The sequence below is a fragment of the Cryptomeria japonica genome, unplaced genomic scaffold (genome assembly GCF_030272615.1).
Source record: "Cryptomeria japonica unplaced genomic scaffold, Sugi_1.0 HiC_scaffold_80, whole genome shotgun sequence".
Classification (NCBI taxonomy): Eukaryota; Viridiplantae; Streptophyta; class Pinopsida; order Cupressales; family Cupressaceae; genus Cryptomeria; species Cryptomeria japonica.
This window is the reverse complement of record NW_026728902.1, coordinates 389,849-401,246: the sequence shown is the minus strand read 5'-3', so window position 1 is coordinate 401,246 and position 11,398 is coordinate 389,849. Positions and strand designations below refer to the sequence as shown.

At 63.7% G+C, this 11,398-nt stretch overlaps 2 non-coding genes across 2 annotated transcripts; both read left to right on the top strand.

Moving 5' to 3' along the window:
• Positions 1–2,439: 2,439 nt before the first annotated feature.
• Positions 2,440–2,558, top strand: LOC131864251 (5S ribosomal RNA). Its single transcript, XR_009363090.1, has one exon. It is a non-coding gene; the product is annotated as a 5S ribosomal RNA (ribosomal RNA).
• Positions 2,559–8,474: 5,916 nt separating this feature from the next.
• Positions 8,475–8,593, top strand: LOC131864249 (5S ribosomal RNA). The gene has a single exon (XR_009363088.1). It is a non-coding gene; the product is annotated as a 5S ribosomal RNA (ribosomal RNA).
• The last annotated feature ends 2,805 nt before the right edge of the window (positions 8,594–11,398 follow it).

The window sequence follows — 11,398 nt, the reverse complement described above, 5'->3', positions numbered from 1 at the left end:
CCAGCCAAGGTGCCCACCCCGACGAAGGTGCACGCGAGGTGCGCACCCGGGGCAAACCGGGCTCCGACAACGTGCACGCAGCACCTTGGAGCACACTTCGAAGCACTCCCGGGTGCCCACCGGCGTTGCGCACCGTGGTGGGCAGCGAGGTGCGCACCTTTGATGCGCTGCCTTCACTAATTTCCAGAAAAGGCAAAAAAAAATGAGATTTTAAAATTTCCGTTTTGAAAGATAGTGAAAAAAACGGAACGCGGGTGCCATCTTGAGCCCGCCCTGGTGCGCAGCCCAGGCAAGGCATGCGCACCAAGGTGCCCACCCGCGGTGCACGCCCGGGGCAAACCGGGCTCCGACTTCGTGCAGGCCGCACCTTGGAGCACACTTCGGAGCGCTCCTTGGTGCGCACCATGGTGCCCACCAGGGCGCACCCGGGGCAAACCGGGCTCCGACTTCGTGCACGCCGCACCTTGGAGCACACATCGGAGCGCTCCCAGGTTCGCACCAGCGTTGCGCACCTTTGATGCGCTGCCTTCACTAATTTCCAGAAAAGGCAAAAAAAAACGATATTTTAAAATTTCCGTTCTGAAAGATAGTGAAAAAAACGGAACGCGGGTGCCATCTTGAGCCCTTCCTGGTGCGCAGCCCAGGCAAGTTGTGCGCACCAAGGTGCCCACCCTGGCGGAGGTGCGCGCCCGGGGCAAACCGGGCTCCGACTTCGTGCACTGCATGGTGCCCACCAAGGCGCGCAACCCAGCCAAGGTGCCCACCGCAGCGAAGGTGCACGCGAGGTGCGCACCCGAGGTGCACACCCGGGGCAAACCGAGCTCCGACTTCGTGCACGCCGCACCTTGGAGCACACTTCAGAGCGCTCCTTGGTGCGCACCAGGGCGCGCAACCCAGCCAAGGTGCTCACCCCGGCGAAGGTGCACGCGAGGTGCGCACCCGGGGCAAGCCGGGCTCGGACTTCGTGCACGCCGCACCTTGGAGCACACATCGGAGCGCTCCCGGGTTCGCACCAGCATTGCGCACCTTTGATGCGCTGCCTTCACTAATTTCCAGAAAAGGCAAAAAAAAAAAAAAAACGAGATTTTAAAATTTCCGTTTTGAAAGATAGTGAAAAAAACGGAACGCGGGTGCCATCTTGAGCCCGCCCTGGTGTGCAGCCCAGGCAAGTTGTGCGCACCAAGGCACCCACCCTGGCCAAGGTGGGTCACGGGGTGGGTCCTAGGGTGGGTAACGGGGTGGGTACTAAGGTGCGTGCCAAGGTGGGTCATGGGGTGGGTGCCAAGGTGGGCACCAGGGTGGGTGTGCACCAACCCTAGCCAGGGTAGGTCACGGGGTGGTTGTCGGGGTGGGCGTCAAGGAGCCAAGGTGGGTGGCAAGTAGCCAAGTTGCGTGCCAAGGTGGGTGTCGGGGTGGGTGCCAAGGATCCAAGGTGGGTGCCAAGGAACCAAGGTGGGTGTCTGGGTGGGTGCCGAGGTGGGAGCCAGGGTGGGTCCCAAGGTGAGTGCAAAGGTGGGTGCCAGGGTCAAGGTGAGTGCCAATGTGGGTTCCAAGGTGCCAGGGTCAGGGTGAGTGCCAATGTGGGTTCAAAGGTGCTAAGTTGGGTGCGAGGTTGGGTGCGAGGGTGGGTGGGTGCCAAGGTGTGCTAGGTGGAAGCCCGGGTGGGTCGGCATCCCATGGGTGTCGAGTTGGGTGCCTGATGGGTGCTTCTTGTCAAGTTTTAGTCGTCGGGACTCATTTCGAGCCTTAGAGGTCGTTTCTTGTCCGGTTGCCCTGTCTTCGACCTGGGAACCCAATTTTGGTCCTCGGGTCCCATTTTTTTTTGTCTCGCATCCCACTTTTGGCCTGTGGCCTTTTCGGGGTCGATTCTCGTTTTGGGCATCAGAGCATGTTTCTTCTCCTAAAACCCAATATTTGTTTATTAAGTCTCGGAACACATTTTTGTTCTCGTGGACCCATCATGGGTCTTGGAACGCATTTGTGGTCCTTGGGTCCCATTTTGCATCCCGAAACTTGTGTTTTGGTGCTTGATCCCTATTTTGGGTGCCCACCTTGCACCAAGTGCGCACCCGGGGCAAACCGAGCGCCTTGGTGCACCGGGGCAAGATCGAGCGTGCACCCGAGGCGCCCCGAACATGCACCAAGGTGCACTCGGCCCACATGTGAGCGCAGGTCGTTGCGCCCGAGGTGGTGTGTGGGCACCGCGTTGCAGACGGGACACTGCACGCACACGACGCCCCGTCCAGGTGCACGCACGTAGGCCGGGCCGGGTGCACACCCGACGCCCTAGCAAGGTGCGCGCACCCGGGCAGGGCTCACACTTGGCGAACGGGGCGCACTTCGCGAGGGAGGGTGTGCACCTCGACGGGGGTGGGTGGCCGGGGTGGATTCGCACGTGGGTCGCGGTTTGCTAAGTACACACTGCGACAAGCTCATAACGGGTGCGATCATACCAGCGTTAGTGCACCGGATCCCATCAGAACTCCGCAGTTAAGCGCGCTTGGGCCGGAGTAGTACTGGGATGGGTGACCTCCCGGGAAGTCCCGGTGTTGCACCCTTTTTTAGTTTTTCGCCGGGCGTCGCAATGCTATTTGAATAAACCTTTTGCCCGTTTGCGTTCTCGTCGGGGCCGGGCCGGGCCGGGGTGCGCTGCCCGCACTACCGCGCGCGCGGGGGCGACACCGAGCGCGCACCCGAGGCGCCCCGAGCACACAGGCCACGGTGCAACCCGGGCGTTGTGCGCGCACCCCGGTGCGCCCGAGGTGCTGCGCGCGCACCCAAGTGAAATCGGTGTGCACCTCGGCCAGTGCGCGCTCGGTCGAGTCGCGCACGTTGGCCAAGGTGCACGGTGATGTTTCTTACTCTAAGGTTCCGCACCAGACGCCCGGGACAGGTGAGCGAAGCTGGGCGGGGCCGGGTGCGCGGCCGGGGCAGGTGCACGCAGCTGGAGAGAGCTTTGGAGCACACCAGAGGTGCGCACCTTGGAGCACACTTCGGAGCGCACCAATGATGCGCTCCATTCAAAAGTTTCCTGAAAAGGCAAAAAAAGTTGAGATTATAGAATTTCCCACTTGAGAGATTGTAAAAAAAAAAAATTTAAAATGAAGGAAACGCGGGTGCCAAGGTGTGCGCGCCCGGGTGCGCAGCCCAGCCAAGGTGTGCGCACCAAGGCGCCCACCCTGGCGAAGGTGCACGCAAGGTGCGCACCCGAGGCAAACCGGACAATTAACCCAACTTTCGACTTCGCGCGCACCTGCGCACCTTGGAGCGCACTTCGGAGCGCTCCTTGGTGCGCACCAATCTTGGGCACCTCGGAGTGCACCATGGCGCCCACCAAGGTGCGCACCCGGGGCAAACCGAGCTCCGACTTCGTGCGCACCTTGGAGCGCACGAAAGGTGCGCACCATGGCGCCCACCAAGGTGCGCAGCCCAGCCAAGGCGTGCGCATCAAGGTGCGCACCCTGGCGAAGGTGCGCACCCGGGGCAAACCGAGCTCCGACTTCGTGCGCACCTTGGAGCGCACAAAGGGTGCGCAACCCAGCCAAGGTGTGCGCACCCCAGGCAAACCGAGCTCCGAATCGTGCGCACCTTGGAGCACACTTCGGAGCCCTCCTTGGTGCGCACCGATGTTGCGCACCTCGGAGCGCACCCGGGGAAAACAATGCAATTAACCCGACTTTCGACTTCGTGGGCACCTCGGAGCGCTCTCGGGTTCGCACCTCGGAGCACACCGAGGTGCGCACCTTTGATGCGCTGCCTTCACCAATTTCCAGAAAAGGCAAGAAAACATTGAGAAGGTGTGCGCACCGAGGTGCCCACCCTGGCGAAGGTGCACGCGAGGTGCGCACCCGGGGCAAACCGGGCTCCGACTTCGTGCACGCCATGCTGCGCACCTTGGAGGGCCATGGTGCGCACCTTGGAGCACACTTCGGAGCGCTCAATGGTGCCCAACCCAGCCAAGGTGCCCACCGCGGCGAAGGTGCACGCGAGGTGCGCACCCGGGGCAAACCGGGCTCCGACTTCGTGCACGCCGCACCTTGGAGCACACTTCGGAGCGCTCCTTGGTGCGCACCAGGGCGCGCAACCCAGCCGAGGTGCCCACCCCGGCGAAGGTGCACGCGGGGTGCGCACCCGGGGCAAACCGGGCTCCGACTTCGTGCACGCCATGGTGCCCACCGCGGCGAAGGTGCACGCGAGGTGCGCACCCGGGGCAAACCGGGCTCCGACTTCGTGCACGCCGCACCTTGGAGCACACTTCGGAGCGCTCCTTGGTGCGCACCAGGGCGCGCAACCCAGCCGAGGTGCCCACCCCGGCGAAGGTGCACGCGAGGTGCGCACCCGGGGCAAACCGGGCTCCGACTTCGTGCACGCCATGGTGCCCACCGCGGCGAAGGTGCACGCGAGGTGCGCACCCGGGGCAAACCGGGCTCCGACTTCGTGCACGCCGCACCTTGGAGCACACTTCGGAGCGCTCCTTGGTGCGCACCATGGTGCCCACCAGGGCGCGCAACCCCGCCGAAGGTGCACGCGAGGTGCGCACCCGGGGCAAACCGGGCTCCGACTTCGTGCACGCCGCACCTTGGAGCACACTTCGGAGCGCTCCTTGGTGCGCACCAGGGCGCGCAACCCCGCCGAAGGTGCACGCGAGGTGCGCACCCGGGGCAAACCGGGCTCCGACTTCGTGCACGCCATGGTGCGCACCAGGGTGCCCACCGCGGCGAAGGTGCGCACCCGGGGCAAACCGGGCTCCGACTTCGTGCACGCCGCACCTTGGAGCACACTTCGGAGCGCTCCTTGGTGCGCACCAGGGCGCGCAACCCAGCCGAGGTGCCCACCCCGGCGAAGGTGCACGCGAGGTGCGCACCCGGGGCAAACCGGGCTCCGACTTCGTGCACGCCATGGTGCCCACCGCGGCGAAGGTGCGCACCCGGGGCAAACCGGGCTAGGACTTCGTGCACGCCGCACCTTGGAGCACACTTCGGAGCGCTCCTTGGTGCGCACCATGGTGCCCACCAGGCCGCGCAACCCAGCCAAGGTGTGCGCACCAAGGTGCACGCGAGGTGCGCACCCGGGGCAAACCGGGGTCCGGCTTCGTGCACGCCGCACCTTGGAGCACACATCGGGGCGCTCCCGGGTTCGCACCGGCGTTGCGCACCGTGGTGGGCACCTCGGAGCGCACCGTGGTGGGCACCTCGGAGCACACCAAGGTGGGCAGCGAGGTGCGCACCTTTGATGCGATGCCTTCACTAATTTCCATAAAAGGCAAAAAAAAACGAGATTTTAAAATTTCCGTTTTGAAAGATAGTGAGAAAAAGGGAATGCTGGTGCCATCTTGAGCCCGCCCTGGTGCGCAGCCCAGCCAAGGTGTGCGCACCAAGGTGCCCACCCTGGCGAAGGTGCGCGCCCGGGCAATTAACCCAACTTCCAACTTCGCGCGCGCCAGGGTGGGAGCGCACCCAACAACCGGGCCTGGGAAGAGCCAATGCGAGAAACCCCACCAAACGCTCTGACAAAAAAAGAGGGGGCGCTCCAGTAACCCCGCTTCGGAGCGCACCCTGGGCAAACCCAGCCAGGGTGCCCACCCCGGCCAAGGTGCAGGCGAGGTGCGCACCCGGGGCAAACCGGGCTCCGACAACGTGCACGCCGCACCTTGGAGCACACTTCGTAGCGCTCCCGGGTGCGCACCTCAGAGCACACCAAGGTGGGCAGCGAGGTGCGCACCTTTGATGCGCTGCCTTCACTAATTTCCAGAAAAGGCAAAAAAAAGAGGAGATTTTAAAATTTCCGTTTTGAAAGATAGTGAAAAAAACGGAACGCGGGTGCCATCTTGAGCCCGCCCTGGTGCACAGCCCAGGTAAGGTGCCCACCCTGGCAAAGGTGCGCACCCGGGCAATTAACCCTACTTCCGACTTCGTGCGCGCCAGGGTGGCAACCGGGCCTGGGAAGAGCCAATGCGAGAAACCCCACCAAACGCTCCGACAAAAAAAGAGGCGGCGCTCCAATAACCCCGCTTCGGAGCGCAGCCGGGGCAAACCCAGCCAAGGTGCCCACCCCGACGAAGGTGCACGCGAGGTGCGCACCCGGGGCAAACCGGGCTCCGACAACGTGCACGCAGCACCTTGGAGCACACTTCGAAGCACTCCCGGGTGCCCACCGGCGTTGCGCACCGTGGTGGGCAGCGAGGTGCGCACCTTTGATGCGCTGCCTTCACTAATTTCCAGAAAAGGCAAAAAAAAATGAGATTTTAAAATTTCCGTTTTGAAAGATAGTGAAAAAAACGGAACGCGGGTGCCATCTTGAGCCCGCCCTGGTGCGCAGCCCAGGCAAGGCATGCGCACCAAGGTGCCCACCCGCGGTGCACGCCCGGGGCAAACCGGGCTCCGACTTCGTGCAGGCCGCACCTTGGAGCACACTTCGGAGCGCTCCTTGGTGCGCACCATGGTGCCCACCAGGGCGCACCCGGGGCAAACCGGGCTCCGACTTCGTGCACGCCGCACCTTGGAGCACACATCGGAGCGCTCCCAGGTTCGCACCAGCGTTGCGCACCTTTGATGCGCTGCCTTCACTAATTTCCAGAAAAGGCAAAAAAAAACGATATTTTAAAATTTCCGTTCTGAAAGATAGTGAAAAAAACGGAACGCGGGTGCCATCTTGAGCCCTTCCTGGTGCGCAGCCCAGGCAAGTTGTGCGCACCAAGGTGCCCACCCTGGCGGAGGTGCGCGCCCGGGGCAAACCGGGCTCCGACTTCGTGCACTGCATGGTGCCCACCAAGGCGCGCAACCCAGCCAAGGTGCCCACCGCAGCGAAGGTGCACGCGAGGTGCGCACCCGAGGTGCACACCCGGGGCAAACCGAGCTCCGACTTCGTGCACGCCGCACCTTGGAGCACACTTCAGAGCGCTCCTTGGTGCGCACCAGGGCGCGCAACCCAGCCAAGGTGCTCACCCCGGCGAAGGTGCACGCGAGGTGCGCACCCGGGGCAAGCCGGGCTCGGACTTCGTGCACGCCGCACCTTGGAGCACACATCGGAGCGCTCCCGGGTTCGCACCAGCATTGCGCACCTTTGATGCGCTGCCTTCACTAATTTCCAGAAAAGGCAAAAAAAAAAAAAAAAACGAGATTTTAAAATTTCCGTTTTGAAAGATAGTGAAAAAAACGGAACGCGGGTGCCATCTTGAGCCCGCCCTGGTGTGCAGCCCAGGCAAGTTGTGCGCACCAAGGCACCCACCCTGGCCAAGGTGGGTCACGGGGTGGGTCCTAGGGTGGGTAACGGGGTGGGTACTAAGGTGCGTGCCAAGGTGGGTCATGGGGTGGGTGCCAAGGTGGGCACCAGGGTGGGTGTGCACCAACCCTAGCCAGGGTAGGTCACGGGGTGGTTGTCGGGGTGGGCGTCAAGGAGCCAAGGTGGGTGGCAAGTAGCCAAGTTGCGTGCCAAGGTGGGTGTCGGGGTGGGTGCCAAGGATCCAAGGTGGGTGCCAAGGAACCAAGGTGGGTGTCTGGGTGGGTGCCGAGGTGGGAGCCAGGGTGGGTCCCAAGGTGAGTGCAAAGGTGGGTGCCAGGGTCAAGGTGAGTGCCAATGTGGGTTCCAAGGTGCCAGGGTCAGGGTGAGTGCCAATGTGGGTTCAAAGGTGCTAAGTTGGGTGCGAGGTTGGGTGCGAGGGTGGGTGGGTGCCAAGGTGTGCTAGGTGGAAGCCCGGGTGGGTCGGCATCCCATGGGTGTCGAGTTGGGTGCCTGATGGGTGCTTCTTGTCAAGTTTTAGTCGTCGGGACTCATTTCGAGCCTTAGAGGTCGTTTCTTGTCCGGTTGCCCTGTCTTCGACCTGGGAACCCAATTTTGGTCCTCGGGTCCCATTTTTTTTTGTCTCGCATCCCACTTTTGGCCTGTGGCCTTTTCGGGGTCGATTCTCGTTTTGGGCATCAGAGCATGTTTCTTCTCCTAAAACCCAATATTTGTTTATTAAGTCTCGGAACACATTTTTGTTCTCGTGGACCCATCATGGGTCTTGGAACGCATTTGTGGTCCTTGGGTCCCATTTTGCATCCCGAAACTTGTGTTTTGGTGCTTGATCCCTATTTTGGGTGCCCACCTTGCACCAAGTGCGCACCCGGGGCAAACCGAGCGCCTTGGTGCACCGGGGCAAGATCGAGCGTGCACCCGAGGCGCCCCGAACATGCACCAAGGTGCACTCGGCCCACATGTGAGCGCAGGTCGTTGCGCCCGAGGTGGTGTGTGGGCACCGCGTTGCAGACGGGACACTGCACGCACACGACGCCCCGTCCAGGTGCACGCACGTAGGCCGGGCCGGGTGCACACCCGACGCCCTAGCAAGGTGCGCGCACCCGGGCAGGGCTCACACTTGGCGAACGGGGCGCACTTCGCGAGGGAGGGTGTGCACCTCGACGGGGGTGGGTGGCCGGGGTGGATTCGCACGTGGGTCGCGGTTTGCTAAGTACACACTGCGACAAGCTCATAACGGGTGCGATCATACCAGCGTTAGTGCACCGGATCCCATCAGAACTCCGCAGTTAAGCGCGCTTGGGCCGGAGTAGTACTGGGATGGGTGACCTCCCGGGAAGTCCCGGTGTTGCACCCTTTTTTAGTTTTTCGCCGGGCGTCGCAATGCTATTTGAATAAACCTTTTGCCCGTTTGCGTTCTCGTCGGGGCCGGGCCGGGCCGGGGTGCGCTGCCCGCACTACCGCGCGCGCGGGGGGCGACACCGAGCGCGCACCCGAGGCGCCCCGAGCACACAGGCCACGGTGCAACCCGGGCGTTGTGCGCGCACCCCGGTGCGCCCGAGGTGCTGCGCGCGCACCCAGGTGAAATCGGTGTGCACCTCGGCCAGTGCGCGCTCGGTCGAGTCGCGCACGTTGGCCAAGGTGCACGGTGATGTTTCTTACTCTAAGGTTCCGCACCAGACGCCCGGGACAGGTGAGCGAAGCTGGGCGGGGCCGGGTGCGCGGCCGGGGCAGGTGCACGCAGCTGGAGAGAGCTTTGGAGCACACCAGAGGTGCGCACCTTGGAGCACACTTCGGAGCGCACCAATGATGCGCTCCATTCAAAAGTTTCCTGAAAAGGCAAAAAAAGTTGAGATTATAGAATTTCCCACTTGAGAGATTGTAAAAAAAAAAAATTTAAAATGAAGGAAACGCGGGTGCCAAGGTGTGCGCGCCCGGGTGCGCAGCCCAGCCAAGGTGTGCGCACCAAGGCGCCCACCCTGGCGAAGGTGCACGCAAGGTGCGCACCCGAGGCAAACCGGACAATTAACCCAACTTTCGACTTCGCGCGCACCTGCGCACCTTGGAGCGCACTTCGGAGCGCTCCTTGGTGCGCACCAATCTTGGGCACCTCGGAGTGCACCATGGCGCCCACCAAGGTGCGCACCCGGGGCAAACCGAGCTCCGACTTCGTGCGCACCTTGGAGCGCACGAAAGGTGCGCACCATGGCGCCCACCAAGGTGCGCAGCCCAGCCAAGGCGTGCGCATCAAGGTGCGCACCCTGGCGAAGGTGCGCACCCGGGGCAAACCGAGCTCCGACTTCGTGCGCACCTTGGAGCGCACAAAGGGTGCGCAACCCAGCCAAGGTGTGCGCACCCCGGGCAAACCGAGCTCCGAATCGTGCGCACCTTGGAGCACACTTCGGAGCCCTCCTTGGTGCGCACCGATGTTGCGCACCTCGGAGCGCACCCGGGGAAAACAATGCAATTAACCCGACTTTCGACTTCGTGGGCACCTCGGAGCGCTCTCGGGTTCGCACCTCGGAGCACACCGAGGTGCGCACCTTTGATGCGCTGCCTTCACCAATTTCCAGAAAAGGCAAGAAAACATTGAGAAGGTGTGCGCACCGAGGTGCCCACCCTGGCGAAGGTGCACGCGAGGTGCGCACCCGGGGCAAACCGGGCTCCGACTTCGTGCACGCCATGCTGCGCACCTTGGAGGGCCATGGTGCGCACCTTGGAGCACACTTCGGAGCGCTCAATGGTGCCCAACCCAGCCAAGGTGCCCACCGCGGCGAAGGTGCACGCGAGGTGCGCACCCGGGGCAAACCGGGCTCCGACTTCGTGCACGCCGCACCTTGGAGCACACTTCGGAGCGCTCCTTGGTGCGCACCAGGGCGCGCAACCCAGCCGAGGTGCCCACCCCGGCGAAGGTGCACGCGGGGTGCGCACCCGGGGCAAACCGGGCTCCGACTTCGTGCACGCCATGGTGCCCACCGCGGCGAAGGTGCACGCGAGGTGCGCACCCGGGGCAAACCGGGCTCCGACTTCGTGCACGCCGCACCTTGGAGCACACTTCGGAGCGCTCCTTGGTGCGCACCAGGGCGCGCAACCCAGCCGAGGTGCCCACCCCGGCGAAGGTGCACGCGAGGTGCGCACCCGGGGCAAACCGGGCTCCGACTTCGTGCACGCCATGGTGCCCACCGCGGCGAAGGTGCACGCGAGGTGCGCACCCGGGGCAAACCGGGCTCCGACTTCGTGCACGCCGCACCTTGGAGCACACTTCGGAGCGCTCCTTGGTGCGCACCATGGTGCCCACCAGGGCGCGCAACCCCGCCGAAGGTGCACGCGAGGTGCGCACCCGGGGCAAACCGGGCTCCGACTTCGTGCACGCCGCACCTTGGAGCACACTTCGGAGCGCTCCTTGGTGCGCACCAGGGCGCGCAACCCCGCCGAAGGTGCACGCGAGGTGCGCACCCGGGGCAAACCGGGCTCCGACTTCGTGCACGCCATGGTGCGCACCAGGGTGCCCACCGCGGCGAAGGTGCGCACCCGGGGCAAACCGGGCTCCGACTTCGTGCACGCCGCACCTTGGAGCACACTTCGGAGCGCTCCTTGGTGCGCACCAGGGCGCGCAACCCAGCCGAGGTGCCCACCCCGGCGAAGGTGCACGCGAGGTGCGCACCCGGGGCAAACCGGGCTCCGACTTCGTGCACGCCATGGTGCCCACCGCGGCGAAGGTGCGCACCCGGGGCAAACCGGGCTAGGACTTCGTGCACGCCGCACCTTGGAGCACACTTTGGAGCGCTCCTTGGTGCGCACCATGGTGCCCACCAGGCCGCGCAACCCAGCCAAGGTGTGCGCACCAAGGTGCACGCGAGGTGCGCACCCGGGGCAAACCGGGGTCCGGCTTCGTGCACGCCGCACCTTGGAGCACACATCGGGGCGCTCCCGGGTTCGCACCGGCGTTGCGCACCGTGGTGGGCACCTCGGAGCGCACCGTGGTGGGCACCTCGGAGCACACCAAGGTGGGCAGCGAGGTGCGCACCTTTGATGCGATGCCTTCACTAATTTCCATAAAAGGCAAAAAAAAACGAGATTTTAAAATTTCCGTTTTGAAAGATAGTGAGAAAAAGGGAATGCTGGTGCCATCTTGAGCCCGCCCTGGTGCGCAGCCCAGCCA